This window comes from Ambystoma mexicanum, chromosome 8 (assembly GCF_040938575.1).
Source record: "Ambystoma mexicanum isolate Mex_15411 chromosome 8, UKY_AmexF1_1, whole genome shotgun sequence".
In the NCBI taxonomy this organism is placed as follows: Eukaryota; Metazoa; Chordata; class Amphibia; order Caudata; family Ambystomatidae; genus Ambystoma; species Ambystoma mexicanum.
This window is the reverse complement of record NC_090929.1, coordinates 925,776,074-925,793,756: the sequence shown is the minus strand read 5'-3', so window position 1 is coordinate 925,793,756 and position 17,683 is coordinate 925,776,074. Positions and strand designations below refer to the sequence as shown.

General features: G+C 40.8%; 1 protein-coding gene across 2 annotated transcripts in view; it reads left to right on the top strand.

The window, feature by feature from the left end:
• NRG3 (neuregulin 3) overlaps window positions 1–17,683 on the top strand; it is a 2,179,015-nt gene that overhangs the window by 1,431,713 nt on the left and 729,619 nt on the right. The window lies entirely within an intron of this gene.

Sequence of the window (17,683 nt, the reverse complement as noted above, 5' to 3'; positions counted from 1 at the left end):
TCAGTTCAATAATCGATACATGTCCCATACCCTTGACATATGTAGTGTTGCAGCTGATTGCCAATGCATACCGTGGTTCATAAAGTGCACAGTGCTAAACTGCTCTATGTATTTCATAAAGTGCACAGTGCACTCTGATCCAATATTCAATACACATATTTAGATGACAGTGCTATATTTAGTTGCCAATTCAAGACACTGTATCTGATGTGCACAGTGCAATTCAAAACGTGCACAGTGCTCCCTCTTGGAATTCGCTGCTAGGGATTGGTGGAGTGGCTAATATTAGCCTCCTAAGTAATGAAATAACATTCAACAATATTCGTAGATGTAACTTCATGTTACATATTTTGACCTCATAGTTAGATGTGTGTACGTGCATGCCATTTATTCTAATCATATGTCATGTTGCTAAAGGGCATACGACTATAACGTATCTATCCCCATGTCTGTAGTTACTGCATATACGTCATTGAACCTAAATACATTACATTCTAAAGAAAATGTAAGCATTTCCAACACAGTTATTGAGTGATCTCTTGAGCAACCGATTTCATCAATAAGACATTCTCAGTAGCTTCTATTCCTTTTTGCTTGGTAGCTTCTATTCCTTTTTGCTTAGTAGCTTCTATTCCTTTTTTTGCTTTGCTTGGTAGCTTTCCTCCTTTTGTGTGATCAATACTGGTACACAGTAGCACCATATCTAAGGTTTCTAATATATATCTGTCCTTCCATGGTATGTCCTGTATTTTATTTAAGAAATACATTGGGGGTCATTACAATGGTAATGGTAGGGGGTTAATGGGGCCGGTAGAGCTACCGCCTCATTACGAGTTCCGCTATTAACGGGCCCGTTGTTAGCATGCTCCTCATTCCCATTGTGCCCTATAGGGGCTCAAATGGGAATTTCTGCCGGTTTTATTATTATAATGTCATCATTTCTCAAATTATTGATTGATCTGCAATGATCTGAATTTAAATTGGACTTCTTTTCACATCAGTTTTCCCCTAGTTTTTTTCAAATTGTAAATCGTCCAGTACCAGATATGTAAATATATATATATACGTATGTGAACAAGCAGCGAGCACGCTGTGAAATGCGTTGTCAGGGCGCTCTCTCTTTTATATTCTTTTTAAATGGTGTAATGTGTTATACAAACTGTACGATACAATACATTAAATTACACTACAATTAATTTAATTTAAAATACACACTTCTAAGTACAATACAGTCAATTTGACTACACAAAAGAATAGATACAGTAATAAATAGCAGTTCAACCTACCAAAATCGTAACACGGTTGTCATCCGTGTTAGGAACTTGGTTCAGGCTGAATAACAATTACTAGTAATTTCTAGTAATCCAGACGTAGATCAACTGGCCAATTAAAATCAGTTACATTTAATTTAAACAAAGATTTAAACGTTAAAAAGTATGTGTTAATCGACCTGCTTCCCATTTGCGCTAAATATCACTTTTACAATAGCGCACCATAGTCGATGTAATCCAATTTGCATTCTTTCAGACTGAGTGTTGATACAATAATTCCCAAAATCCACCTGTTTTATAGAGTATTAAATTGTGTGCAAAAGTGTCCAATATGGTCATATATGCCGAGCCAAGCGATATGCACTCAGTGAATAAGTGTTTTGCGGTTTCCAATACTCCCGGGACTTTACATAATTGACAAAGCCTCAAAGATACTGTGCATTGAGAAAAACCTGCAGCAGTAATTGATTCGTCCGCAGCCTAAGCAAAAAGTAATATATTGTGGGGCTAGGGCACTGCTGCAGCCATCTTTAGGTTTGATTAAATAAATGGGTAACATTAGATACATATTTATAAGTGCACAATGAGGATAAGTGCATTTAGTTATTCGTCCAATCCTATTAATGAAGTTTACTTTTAAATAAGTATTTTAGTGTGGAGAACCTAGTGCCATGTATGAAATCAGGTAGCCAACCGATGTTGTCATACACCTTGGTGATCATCTGATCAAATTCTGCACTACTAAATTTAGGCCAAATTCCATTACTGTACCCCAACAGAGCCAATAGTTGGCATTTGGGTTGAGAGTACATTTTTATGTGGAGCAGCCCTTGCCTATTTAGCAATTGACCCTTTAGGCAGACCAGTCCCAACTCCAATCTAAGGTACTCAATGGGGGTCGATGGGTGCAGTTTTAATATTCGTTTCCACAAGTATCCCTCAATGGTATCCAGCCATTTAAGGTCTCCCATGGCTAGGCCTCAAAGCCATACAGGACCATGGGACAGAAACACTGAGTGTATATGCGAATTATACCTTCCAGGGAATACCCGACCGTTTGATTTGCAAATGTTGCTACCAGATGAGTGAAACAACTAGGTATAAAACCTGCTGGTGCTCATATCCAGGCCCAAGTAAGGGTAGGACTGCCAATATTCTAGAGTCCCCAGACTAGTATCAGATCTCGGGCGCTTTACCTTTTTAGGCGCAACTACCAAAACCTTTGTTTTTCCCATATTAATGCTAAGCTTTTTTTCATTTGTATATTTGACTAAAATATCAAACTTGGCTTGTGCACCTGTGTATGTATTGTTGAACATAACCAAATAATCAGCATATAACATGCACGGTATCAAACAATCACCAGCTCCTGGGAAACACCTACCCCTGAGTTAAAACACAGAGGGAGATCTGCCATGCGTGTATTGTACAGGAGTGGAGCCACGGTACAACCCTGCTGTACCCGCCTTAGAATCCTAATCGGTTTAGTCACTTTCCCCTAGTCGTCTAAGCACACATGCGCTTGCACATCTAAATTGAGACCCTTTAATACATTAAAGAACCACCTGGGGCACCCCCGGTTTTCCAGTTCTGACCATCATTTTCCACAATTAACTCTATCAAAAGCCACCCGGAAGTCCACGTAGATGAGATATAACGAGGACCCAGTGTGTTCATGATCCTCAAGTTGTGCACTGTACTGCACCCTGGGCGAAATCCTGTTTGTGTTAGATGAAATAATTGGGAGTTTTCAACCCAGTTCCGCAGTTTCATCAAGATAAACGAGGCAAATATTTTCCCTGTGACATTCAAAAGTAACAGAAGCCTACAGATTTCTGGCAAAGATCGGCCTCCTTTTTTGTAGACCGGCACAAGCATGGCTTGCTGTCACAAAATTGAAATTGCCTGTGCTTGGCAGACCCTATCATAAAGACATTTAAGGATTCTTGCCCACTTCCAAGGATTTTATTTTAGGACAAAATTTGCTAGGCCATTCAGTCCGGGGGCCCTCAAATTCTTAAGCTTCCCAATGAGGATTTCAATCTCTGTTTCCTCTATTTTAAGTGGCCAACAACCCAACATATATTGGGGAGAAAAAAACTCTACCAATGAGCCTCCTTTCTCACTTAAGTGCCTGATCTATGCATCATCCTGGACAGGATTCAAAGTATTAACTCCATGGGCCCCTTAGCCCTAGCTAGAGTGGCCCATATATTCATATGTTTACCACTTCGGAGGACCAAGATCATGCTTTGCCATTGAACATTAAGGGAAGAACGCTTCCATCGCTTAAGCCTATCCATGCACAGCTTGGCATCTTGCCTTTCATTCCTCATGCTATGGACACACTTCTGTAAGGGCCATGGTACCAGGTAATTGGTTGCAATTCTTAGCAAACAGTAAGCCTCAAACCCAGGGAAAACAAAGCATCCACATTTGCACATACAAAGATACAACTAAGGTGGAAGCAAAACTTATTAAAACCCAGTTGACCAACTCCTCCAATTGGTGACACTCCCACATGGAGCCATTCCCAACACGTTGTGGTTCATGGTTTGGGGACTCCTCTAACTCATTCAGTGTGATGACTGATGGAATGTCCCAAATTGCTAATGGTGGTGGTTGTTCCCTTCCTTTCACTTTGTGCTTATCCTTATGCAAGTTGGCATAGCATTTTATAAATTGGATTTTCCTAATGAAATGGTGTAAATCAATGCGCTCCTGGGCATGCTCAAATCTGGCCACTGGACAGAAGTTGAGTCACTTAGATAATGCATTTGTTTCACACTTGTTCTATGTTTTATCTGATATATTAACCACTTTTAAATCAGTGTTCATTTGGTCTTCTTGTTCTTCCCCTTGCCATAACAAGTTTACCGGTTCGGTGGTGTCTGACAGCTGGACTGACTTCTTGTCCTGCAATCTTATCCAGGCTTTGTTCCACTGCTAGCTGGTCCCTCTGTTTTTCTGTCCTTGTTCCAACCCCAACCGATGGCTTTTTTCCCTTCCATGTGTAACAATCTAATCTCCTCTAAAAAATCGGTAGTGTTGTCTCAGCTCCCTCACTTTCTGTTTCGTCTGATACCGGTTCCATATTGACTTCCTGTATTTTTCTTGTTGATACACTTCTCTGCCTGGCCTCATCAAATCTCCTTGCAAAGGTGTAAATACATCCGATCTCATTAGCCTTCTTATTCCTCAGGAACTTTCGTTTGTTTCTCTATTTGATTTCTTCCTCATATTCATTGAGATTCCCAACCATTTATTTCTGAATCACTTGTGTTTCTATTACATTGGCCCCTGTGTATATCACATCTTCGATTTCTCTTATTTCTTTCAATATGTTCTCCCTGTCTTTCTTTGCATATCTTACGAGTATCTCAAGAAACATAAACAAGAAAAAATTAGTGCCCCGTCCCCCATTAACTCAACATCTCAGAATCCGGGTATATATATGTTTTATATATGATACTGTTAAGATGTATGGGAATCAGGAACTGAGTATGTGCACAGAAATGTGTACCCTGAAACTTGGCTAAAATGTTCCCCTGTTGAGTGAGTGATGTCACAGCCATTCTTTCCTCACATCTAAATTTTGGGTCTTTCTGAATGAAAATATACATTTAAATGCTACGCATATTTCAGTGTAAGGTAGGTGTTAATATGTTATATTTTATAATAATATTATAATAATATTATATTATATGATGTGATATGATAGTATATTATATTGTATTATATTATATTATTTATAATAATATGTTAATAGTGGTATGACATATTAAATGATATTACTTATTATAATGTATTAACATTATTAATTATAATATATTCATGTATGAATAAATCATATTACATATTACAATATATTATATAATATATTATTTATAATATTTAATAGTGTTATGAAATATTAAATGAGGACAAACCCAGCGTGTACATAAGCACTTAGTGATTTAAGCATGCAACCCTGTACAAACATATTTGCCAGGTATACAAATCTGTGCCCTTTCTTTCGTTTACAACATGGGGCCTCATTACGAGGTAGGAGGTAAGGGATTACCACCACCGGTAAGGGTGCCAGTGCCGGTAATCCCTTACCTTAATATTCCAAAGTCCTTTAGCGGGTCCCTTCCTTAACGCCTGTCTGACCAGGTGTTAAGGATGGGACACGCTAAGGGGCTTCAGAGCTAATAACCGCAAATTGCGGTACCGTTATTAGCTACTTCCCCATTCCCATTGAGCCCTATGGGGGCTAAAATGGGAATGGGGAATGGTTCTTAGAATGGGGACTTACTGGGTCCTCCAAGGTTGGAATGACCCAGTAAGTACCCATTCCGAAAACCCGGACCCAGTATGCGGTAAGGTGGTAGCCATGGTGCTAATAGCACCATGGCTACCTCCTACCTCGTAATGAGGCCCATTGTCTTTGATGTTATGCAGACCAGACTGGAATTATCATTCCCCTTTCCTTTTCTGATAAATGTATTTTGCAAGACTACAAAAGGAATGTAAAAGGCTGCCCATCTTGGAATGATAACCTTCTATTTGAAAATATGCTTGGGAAGCAGTGATTAGAAATATACATTGACAAGAGCCATCACACAGCTGTCAAACAAGTCTAGGTGAGTGCTAGCAAATGTGCACATGCAAACGCTAGTAGGGATAGAGTCTATATATTTGCCTAAGGCTTGCTGACCACTTTCTTCACCTCTCTGCCACCTTTCTTCTAAGTTGTATGGGTCATTTCAGCACTCTGACCTCTATGGAGTGACTTGTATCCTACCCTGACATCCACATTTGGAAACTGTGTTGTAATGAGTATGCGTGGTTCATGTTTACAAACACTCTAATGTTAGGATGAGTGTTGTGAGGAAATGAAATGAACAACAAGACTTGTTTGCATCATGAATTTAGTGATTCAAGCACAATTTCCTTCAATCGGAGACCTATGTGCCAAATATAACGATTTGGGGTCATTCTTATTTTCCCAAATTGTGCTTGATTGTATGCAAAACATGGATGAACCCTCATATATGTTGTTTGTAACTCACTGTTTACTGTTTCTATGTCCATCTTGTGATGTTAATCTAACAAAAAATAATGTAACTCTTTATTTTTGCCAATTTAAATGGCTATTGTAGGTTTGGATTATGTATATTGCTCTTTTAAGACAAGTGGAATGTCCTTTTTAGGACTGCACTATATACTGGAAGTGATCATCATATACATTTAAAAAGATCTAGTTTACAATGTTAGAATAATTAAATATTCTCCTTTCTATAACTTAGTTTGTATAGAATATACACAAGTGTACTTATCAATATGCCCTTCCTTCTTGAAAAGAGTTGTTCTCAGATTAAAACTAATGATGTACTTCTTCTTTGAGTACGAAGACCATGTTTCATGCTGTGCACTACCCAGCATTGTTAGTGGTGGATAGTGCCGTTGAGCCTGTGCTTCTTTTACAGTTAGCACAAAACACTAAGGGCCTGATTTGCAAAACATGTTTTAACAGTGGAGTATCCCATTGTAAACATTTGTGTAAATCAGGCTCTAATAATCTACAAACTACCGAAAATAAATACAATTTTGAACTCTGCAGCCTGGTCCTCTGGTCTCGTACAAGGGCTGCCAGAGCCCAGCACCCCATTTAGAGCTGTGCACTTCTCCCTCCGCTTCACCAATACAGACACACTAAGCACCTTGAGTGTTATGGTCACTTTCCTGAAAGACACACAAGATGACAATGTACGTCTCTAAACGTTAGGCCGGCCCTCATTCTGAGGATGAGGTATTCACTGGTGCCGCCATCTAAAAAACACACAGGACCCCCCTCTCACTGATTCTTCCAGCTATTTATGCTTTTTCTGTGTCTCCGCTAACAGACATAGCTGGGTAGGGTTTAGCGAATGCACACCTCTATGAGAATGAGACTGTCACCCACAGCAGGTACAGAGACACAGAGGGGGTCAGAGACACAGGAGCGACAGACATGAAGAGAGAGAGAGAGAGAAAGAGAGAGAGAGAGACAGAGAGACAGAGAGAGAGAGAGAGAGAGAGAGAGGGAGAGAGAGAGAGAGAGATTGTTCAATCAATTACTCAAACAACACAATACAAATCATGCCTAGAACAAAAGTGTATATACATTTTAAGAATAGATATGGTCACAATAATTGGACAAATCAGACATCGGTTTCATTATAAATGGAAATAATGAATAACATCATGTATATCAAACGAGGAAAGGTAGTTTTTATTCCAATACATTGTCGCACCCTTTGTCATACGTAACAACCCGCGCAACTCGCACACATTGATCAATCATTCATAGTTAATAGGGGGGAGTAACCTGGTTACTGTTATATTGGAAATATGACACCAATTAAAACATTACAAATATATGTGCTTCATCATTATAGCTGGATGGTGACGTGATCACTCAAGTCCTGCATAACCAGGAAGTGGTAAGCCCAGCGCTCCAATGTTACGGTAAACGAGCAAGATGGAGGAAAGGGTCAAGAGGCTCTTGACATCTAGACTCCTCTGAGTGATTAAAAGATGCCGACGTCTGGATGGATTGGTTCTCACAAGAGGAGGTTGCTGTCTGAAGCCACTCTGTGTCACCTTCCTTCTTCCAATAAAGTGCCAAGAAGCAATTCAGTTTTGTAGTGAACGCTATATAAACACAGAAACATCAATAAAAGGCCTGCCCTAAATAAAGTATCAGTCATTGCTAGCACTTCTCAAGTATTTCCAGGATTGAAAAGCCTACCGATGGGGGGTATTGGGGTAGTCTGGGCGGAAGGGGGTGTATGTTTTTTTTAATTTTTATTTTGCATGCAATAGTTAATCATTTGCTGCTGAGTTCCGATTCAGCTATTTGCACTTCTGATGCTCACACATTTAGTAAGGCAATAATAACTCATAGCAGTACAGCACTTAGAAGCAGGAGCAACTTTAGAGCAAATACTAGACAGTTTGGTGGTTCTACAGCTGCAATTAATAAACAGCATGGAAGCTCCGTGAGTATGAGTGCTTGCTTGCTCCTGAGATCTGAGGACATCATGCAAGTCACTGGTTCAAATTATTATAAATGCAGTTATTGTCGGTTCAGCCTGTCATCCTTCTTTGGTGCACGTAGGTACATAAACAGTATCACGGTAAGTAATAGGGCCTCATTATGAGTGTGCTGGTCTGGAAACAAGGGTGCCGGTAAGCTCACCGCCGGACTCATAATGAGGCCCATAGTCTGGTTATTTTAGAAAACCATCACAGACCTGTGTTTCATCTTGTAAAAGCCACAGACCTTTTTACAGAACTCAGAAACATATTTCTGCGGGATTCCAGGAAGAGTGTGTGTGGGGGAGGGGGACGGTGGGTGGGGTGGGAGAAGGGTACTTTCAATTGCTCCTTGATAACAGTGAGACCCCCGAAGAGAAAACCCATTCTTTAAATATCACACTTGGTTTGAGCTCTCTGGGAGGTAGGATTAATGTCTGCAGCTTAAAGAGTAAATGAATCTTTCAATTATTCCGCACGCCTTCGACGTGATAAGGTAAATTGGATTTTAATATGCCAAAGACACACATTTGCCTAATTAGACTGTTTATAAGGGCTGGCAAAGATTAATGCCACAGTCAGCTCGAAGAAGATGCTCTGTACACAGTGCAGAATAATAATAAGCTATCAATGTCCTAGCTGGCCTCTATCACATACAAAGTGGGCCTTCGAAAGTAGTCAGACAAGGAACGAGCGGAGAGACCTAAAAGCTATGCATTGATGCAAACATACCCCAAATGCTCAGTGTTTCTCTGTGGCCTGGCCACATTTCGTGTGGACCTTATTGTTTAAACCCATTGGTTTATTTAATCACCTATCAGGAATGTGCAGTTGTCAGTGGGGGTCTGCACAACAAGGGGTGGGGCAAAGATTGCTGCCACCTTAGGGAAAAAGTCACTTTGCCACTCCCCCACTACCAACCCCATGTGTCCTGAATATAGGATCCCTTCCCCCCAAATGTGTCTTCCCTTATTCACATGCATGTATTCACCTCGTTCCCAAAATGTTGTTTTACCATCATGTGCTTGAACTTTTTTCATAACCAGATTATATCAAATCACTCTCTTACATATTATATGTATCGTACTTGGGGCTGGATTATAAACAATGATTAGAAATGGAAATCGGAAGCAGGATCAGGAAACCACACCCACAGGTGTTCCTGTGTGAGCCAATTCACCTTTATTGACATACAGTAGTCTTCTTTCCACCAGCTCTGCTGCCTTTCCACCAACATCACCCGATTTAGATGTCGAGCTAGTGCTGGCTTTGCGTGCAGTATCTTTGCCCTGATTCCACCCACATCCAAACCACCTTCACTAAACTGAGCAGCAGGTTAGTTTAAGGCAGAGAGTGTTGGTGGCTGGTGTTAACTACCACCACTGTTAGCTTGAAAGGGGTGGAACAACCCACTTGCAACCTCATTGAAAGCATCAGAAATTGCGAAGAGATCAAGTTTCCTCATTGCTCATTTCCAACCGAGTGTAAGGAATTCCTTTGGTGTCTCCTAAGCCTGGGAGCAGGTTATGAGTGGGAATGTCGCCACCAGACCTGAGCAGGTGGTGTGCTACCCAAAGCACCATCTGGTAGTGCAAATAAATGCTTTCACAAGGCTGATTACCACCAATGGGCGTCCATTAGCCGCAAATGTGGAATTGGGTGGCAAAGCCTCCCGAACTGGCTGCCAGAAGGTGTAGTGAAGACTGCAGAAGTGCTGCCTCTGCTAGGTTTACCTAATGAGGATGAAACATGTTTGAGGTGGATAACACACATGATTCAATGCTGGTTTCATTTAACAGGTGGATGACGCTGAATGTCACATGGAATTATTCCGCTGAATGTTTTCCAGGAATTTTACCATAATGTCGTCACAATTGTGGCGACATTACTACAATTGCGCCGGAGCGCGGTACGGAAATCCCGACCCCCATTACTGCACCCAAGCAGAGCAGGGTTGCAGGGGTGTCCCTTGCTCTCCTTGGACACAGTAACGGGGTTCAGGGTTGCGGAGATATCCCCCGCTTAGCATTATGGTAAGCCCGGTGAAAAGATATTTTAAAAAAAGGACCCTGCATTGACAGCACAGCCCCACGTAAGTGGGAGGAGCTGACACCGCAGAGGTACAAGGATATCAGCGGCACACCCTGGAGTGCGGCACAGTAAAGGTAAGTGGGGCGCTGGGGAATTGCGGGCCAGGAAAGGTGCAGGCGGGCAGAAGTGATCTATCTGATCACTGCACCTCGCCGTAATTGTAGTCAACATTTTCAAGGATAATGGGTGGCTGGGATAGTCTGATTTTTGAATCATTGGGAACCTATAGACGACCCTATGTGTTGGGCTCTCCACTGTTTGATGTTGAAGCCATTTCCAAATAGTACTGTGTATAGGCACCTTATAAATGCCATATCATATCATATAATTTAGCAAGAATCTGGAACTCTGTTTCTGAAATTCTTTGTGCATGTTGGTTTGGTTGCCACTGCGGTCTTGGTCATAATTTGTGTAAATGAAGTATTCATGTATTTCCCATTTGCAATTGTTGGCATGTTTTTTTTTTCTTTTTTTTCACTACTGTGCTGGCTTTGTCTACCATTCATAATAAAATAACGTTTTGTGTTTGAGTGCATTTTCTGACGTTCTATATGACACGCTAAGGTTCGTTATGGATACTTGCTGCTTATCAGTACTATTGGTTCTCAATAAGTTAATAGGAAGTTGATGCAGATTCCTTGTTTCATATTATCATACAGTTTTGATCCGCTGCAGTCAGTCTCAGGGTACTGCTCATTTTCTATTTCAATGCTCTGTAGGCTATATATTCTTCTGAAGTCCTTAGTTCCTCCACAGTTTGCTCAAGTTGCCTGCTGGGGTACAATATGTGTGTCTTAAAGCAGAAGGGAATGTTCAACAGTGATGAGTACATGTCTAGAGACGTCGATCGTAGTTGATTGGCAGTGTTCTTTTGAAGTGTTTGACAGTGCTGGGTGGCATGTGGTTTTCGGTGTTGGACTGTTCAGTGTACCTCAAAGTTACATAGATATAGGGTATAGCTAGTCCTGCGCTTCTGCTTAGTGAGCTATCCGTGTACCTTACACCCCTTCTCTGGCTCATTAGCCACTCCTTGTTTGAGGTATTCCTTTTGTCTTGCTGCTGTAAAATTGTTATGAGATGTTTATTCCTAAGGAGGCCATTTTACAAATAAATCAATACTGTGGCCCCTTCGGGATGCCTTTGACCCAAGTAGAACAGCATGTTTATGAAAACGACAAGGCTCTCTAAATCTCGATTGTGGCATGCAATGTTCTTAAACACAAGCTAGTGGATATGTCTAAAGATGGCAGATTTATAGTACAAAGAATATGCAAAAACACAATGTCCTCATGCTCTAAGGGCATGTGTGTAGTTGAAATCCCTTGTGTGCCAATGCAAACACATTTGTACGCGATTTGCACTGGAGCCGCTATCATTGCCTTTGCCCAAATGTCTTCTGTGCATGCACAATCTGCTTTGCCCCATGTGCAATGTAAGCATAAGTCAGAATGACCAACTAACACAGAGTTGATAGAAGCTGGCAATTGAGAACCTTATACTGCTGCAGGGGTCTTTCTAGGCCTGTAAAAGAACAGGGGCTAGGCTAATGTCGGGACTGTCGGGACTTGGGCTAGCTAGCCTTTTGGCTGTAGCCTCTGAGCTTCGATCCAGGCATACAACCGAAAGACCAGGGACTATAGCCCCCCTCCCCAATCCCTCTAAGTAACGCAGCTGTAGTGCTATGAACTTCATTGTGCCCTATATTTAGAAACTACATTCACACATTCCTCGACTGGATAAAGACAGACGGGTGAATAACACAAATTCGCTCAATCGTCCAATCCCTAAACTGAATTAGGTTTTATGTTAGTCTGTAGAGTGTGTTTTCCATTTGTTACCTGAATAGATGGGGAGAGGTAGAAGGAGTTAATGACTGCAACGAGTCAGGAGTTGCACGGTTAGCACCACTTCAGTGCCTTATTGAGAAAGACGCTTCTTGCCACAGTGACAGTATTTACAATTAAAGCAATCCACGTTTCTCTTCAAACAACTCGTATTCATCCAAACAAAGACAGAAACATTATTTGAGAAGAACACTTATGACCTGAAGCTCCTTCTCGGGTTAATTAAAGGAGTCATGTACCGAACACTGTTGAAAGACAAGCTGGCCTTCAGGCCACAGACAGATGCACGAGTAGTTAAAATGGATCTGCTACCAAAGTCAAACCAATTACCAAAAGATGTATCTGGGCAATAACAGTGAGTCGAGGCCAAGGCGGTCACGATTTCTGCGGGAATGGCAAACGATGATAAGACACAAGCAAGAATGTCTGTGATTCCGCAGAGCACTTGCGGGGGATGCAACTATCATTGCAAAGAAGTCAATCAATAGGGGCTGGGAGGCGGTCACATGAGAAGGGGTTCGTATGTGCCTCTGAATCACCTTAACCATAGGGCGGCTATCGCCTATATGAGTCTGATGGGCCAATAAGACCCACGCTCCTGAGGTTCTCCCCCTGGCTTGTGGTTCACAGATATGCAAGATGCCGACATGATCTCATCAAGAACAGTGAAGTCAGAATAGGGGCCAATATCTCATAGAAAGACCTATCGAAGACACATGAGAAATCATCTGCATCTGCAGCTTTCAGTGTATTGGGGGACTTCACTGCATCCATCACCTTTTTGACCATTATTTACTCTTCTAATTGCAGAACTATTTCTCTGGTTAGATTAGATATCTACGTTCTTCTTAAGTATTCCTGTTAAAGCTTTGGGGATTCCACCTCTTCTTCATAGATGCAATGTCACTTTGGATAGTAAAATAACTTAGATTTCTCGATAAATACAACTATTCAACTGCAACTGCAAAATTGCATATCAACGTGTGTTTTGCCAATACCTTTTTTGCACGTATTTCAAAATGCAAATCCAAGCAATATTTAATTTTTCGTTGTTGATGAATTGTTGATATATTATGTGGTTCTGTATATGATAGCTTTGTGTATGACATGTGTCTGAAATGTTGTACATGTCTCTGTTTGCTTTCTCTGGGTGATTTTTATAGAAAAAGCATAAATGCAAGACTCTATTTCTAACATGCAGTTGGCCTACTTTTACATCTTGTGTTGAAAACATGAATCATGAACTGGCACGGCCTTCACTAGTTGATCTGTACCGTCAACAAACATGGATCAATCACACACTTGTGTTTTATGACGGGGTGCTCACCACTCGCTCTTTGGCTATGCACCTCACAATACGTAATTCAGACACTGCATCATTTTCTGATGCATAACGTCATGCTGGTGGACATTATACATTCTTTGCATTGCACACACTGTAAACTGAGCCTCTGCTGTGTGTTTCCAGGATGCTAGGAAGATGCTGTTTGTTCTCAATCTCATGAAAGGGGTCATTTTAAGAATACACTGGGAGCAGGAACGTCAGTTGGGGTGACCCCTGAAGTCTCCCTTGCAACCCCTCTGGTCTCCCTTGCTACCCCTAAAAAAATTAAAAATATATATACATACATATATATATACTATTTAGTATGGCTTTTAAGAATTGGAGTAATCATTTTTTTTCTCTTGTATTGTATATTCTAATTATGTTCCTTTGGGAGTGCTCAGGGCTAAACATATTGGGATATCTACAATAGTCTCTCTCCTTTTAAATGATTACTCCTTTAGACTCCTTAACAATAGCAGGCTTTCTCTGCATGAATTCGATATCTACGTATTGCCATTACTGTTTAATTTTACCAAGCTGCTAAACATATACACATTTTTTAAGGACAGAACACGAGGGACCATACTGTAAGAATGATATATGTAGGTGAGATTCTAGTAGCCTAGAGACCAAAGAAAGATCATACTATCTAATATCTCAGTCTTTGCAGCATTGATTCTTGGGTGAGCATCAGATAGATACAGTTATTATTTTTGCTGATTTGCACAAGTACTTATGTTTACAATTGAAGTTTACAGGCACTAAGCACTTTATCGACTTGAATATATTTAACTGGTAGTAATACATTCCAGTTAGATGCTGCTATGAATATTTGCACCAGTCAGATTGTTTACAGTACAGTTTTGTACCAGCACAATGCACTTTATTTATGGATGCTTTTCTCAGTCCTTGGACACTCCCACATAAGCGAGGTCAGCAATTTTGCTAAGTGTATACAAACAAAGGCCATGTCTATGGGAACCAATCATGTAAGCAGAAACAGTAGGCAATACAGGAATGCATTTCTTTTGCAGATATAACTTTAAATAACCTGTGATATATTTTAATGCGGGCATTAATGTTATGCACAGATTGTTATCCCATGACAAACACAAAGTGGCAACTTATCATGGTAATTTCTTTGCACTAAGTATAATGATTTTTCCACATAAAGTCGCGAGTTGGAACTTTCCACATTGTCCGCGAAAATGCGCACTGTTTAAATGTAATGTTATGTATTAGAACAGCTTGGGCCTCATTACGACCCTGGCGGTAAGGGGTTAGCGCCATCGTTAGCTGCGCCGACCCCTTACCGCCAATTACGAGGTCCCTTAGCGCCATGGCGCTTTTAACACCTGCTTTTAGCGGGTGTTAAAATCCATGGCGCTAAGGGACCATGGAGTTAATTACGCCACCGTAGTTTACGGTGGCGTAATTAACGCCTTCCCCACTCCCATTATGCCCTATGGGGCAAAAATGGGAATGGGGAAGGGTAAATGGGGATTGGGGACTTACCGCCCCGCCGACCTCGGAATGGGGCGGTAAGTCCGCCAACCACCATGGCGTAAACGTAGTTTACGCCATGGTGGTAAAGTCACGGCCCAGGCGGTAACTTACCGCCTGGGTCGTAATGAGGCCCCTTGTCAGATTTGAGCAATTACGTTGCATATTACATGTGCTAAGGTGTCTGCCACTTTGAATTTCAAGAAGTACTTCAGTTTAGACGGAGACATTCTATCTGGAGTCAAGGAGATAGAGACTATCGTGTTATTTAAAGTCACCTTTACTATGTTTGCACTTCTAATGTGATCAAGCGGTGTGTGCACCTCAAAACGCGCCGTGTTTTGCTTTTTCCTTGCCATGCTCACTTACTAAATAATAAAAGGAGTTGTCAGTCTGGACTCGCTTGGGTGTTCCTGCCTCTTTGCAGACAATCATTTGGGCTTTTTTCTGCTGTTCTTGGGAGTGCATCCCGTCCACTTTTGCCTGTGGACGGGATGCACTCCCACAGTGGTGGCTCGAGTTATGGATGAATTTCAGGAGGATTTCAGTTTTACTTGGAACCATAACGTCACTTTAACAAAGTTTTTTTTTTTTTACTGAATATATATATATATATATATATATATATATATATTTCTTTTTTTTAAGATGTAATCTCCTTGGCTTTGACAAGTGCCATGTGGCTATTTGTTTCTGGAATGGATGGCTTTCTTGTTCAGGCCTTTTAAAAAAAAATAGGGGTTCCACACGTGTAGCAATTTGAGCAGTGACCCTAAATAAGAAAGAATAGTAGTAACAGATATTTTCTCTTTTTGGAATTCTATACAATAATTACTAGACTCATTAAAGGTTTATTTTAGGCAAAGTTCAGGGAGTGACTTACTGATTTAGTCAGCCTTTCATCCTTCTGATGTAGATAAATGTGTACCAACACAGGTTTGTCAATATTGTATGTATATTTGTTCTATATAAAGCACTTAATTGTAAGTGCAATATAATAACTCTTCATTATCATTTGGCCATGACGTCAGTTTACAGTCACAGTACTTTGGTATTGTGGGCCTATACACACTGATATTAAGGATACATATGATTATCCATTCATGAATGAAATGTATGTCACATTCTAGTGATATTGTAACCATATTTTTCATATTTTATTTATAAACAATGCTATGTGATGCCACTTCCTGTTTTGTAAAGGGGTGAAAGGTCGTGTTCCATCGCTTCCCGTGATGTCACTTCGGGGAGGGGTCAAATGACATTACTTGATACGATGTCATATGAGGTCAAGGGTCTTATGATGTCACTTTCGCTAGCCCAGGTTTTTGGTAAAATGAAGTCCCTGACTGGGAGGACATCCAAATCAATGCACACATTGAGCTGAGAAAGATAAGGCACTAGAAATGTGAGGGTCACCACACTAGATCTGTGCATTCGTGAATGTGACTCAGTTGCCTATGACTGGGGTCTTGTGAGATGGTGCCTTTCCATCTTGTTTCCTGGTTTAAACAGTGTGGGTATTGTACCTGTGTCACAATGTTGCTACGTTGGTTGGTAGTTTCCCTTTGACTACATGGTTCTATAATGTAGAAAAAGATTCAAAAGGTCGACATTTGTGATGGTGTAGGAAACCGTGATAAATGAAAACGCTCAATGTTGTAGTATATTTTGGTGAGTTTTAATTGTACAGTTTAGCTGACAAATGGTTCAACCAAACAAGGGCCTTTTTTTTCAATGTAGGTGTACAATAACACGGGGACAATATTGAAATAGAAATTAAATGTAATGTTGTCCTAACTCTAAGCCCTGGCACGATGCACAAATTAATGTGATGTTTCAATTCTACTCAGTTCTCGGTATATAAGGTTCGAAAAGAGTGACCCATTTGACTCATGTAATGATTAGGAGCCACTTTTGCGTGTAGGTGGACAGGACAAGTTGGGATTTTAATGCGAGCATCACCATTGTGCACGCCCAGCTAATGGCACATGCTCAAAGACGCATTCATTCTTTGTTCAAATGCACAGTTGAAATCTACTCACTGTTCGATACTACTAACATAAGTGTTCAAGTGATCCAGGCCTTTTCTTTACATCTGCGGAGGTAAGGTTAATGGTTTTTCTCTCTTCCTGTCTAAATTCCCTGGCCTTATTTTATCTACTTCTCTGTTCTCTCTTTTTCATAATTACTTCAAACCTGTAGCCGCCACCAGCCTGTTTTGCTTGATCAGGACATGTTCAAATCTTCTCACGAGCAACACTTTGATCTTGCAAGACAAGAGTGGGCATGCACGACACCCCACTCTATTTATGGACCTGATTCACAGAAGTGTTTTATAATGGCTCAATCCCATAGACAAACACTCTGTGAATCAGGCCTTATGTCTTTCTTTGTCCCACTCGTTCTCCTTCTCTTCCTCTTTGTATCTTTCTACTTGATATGGAACACAGCCATGCCATCACCCATTCCTAGCTTAACATTAAATGTACAATGCCCCACAATCAAAGTATCTGTCTTGTTTGAGATTTGTAACACGTGTACTTCTGCAAGAGGCTCACTTCTGCTTTGAGGATTCTTAGGAA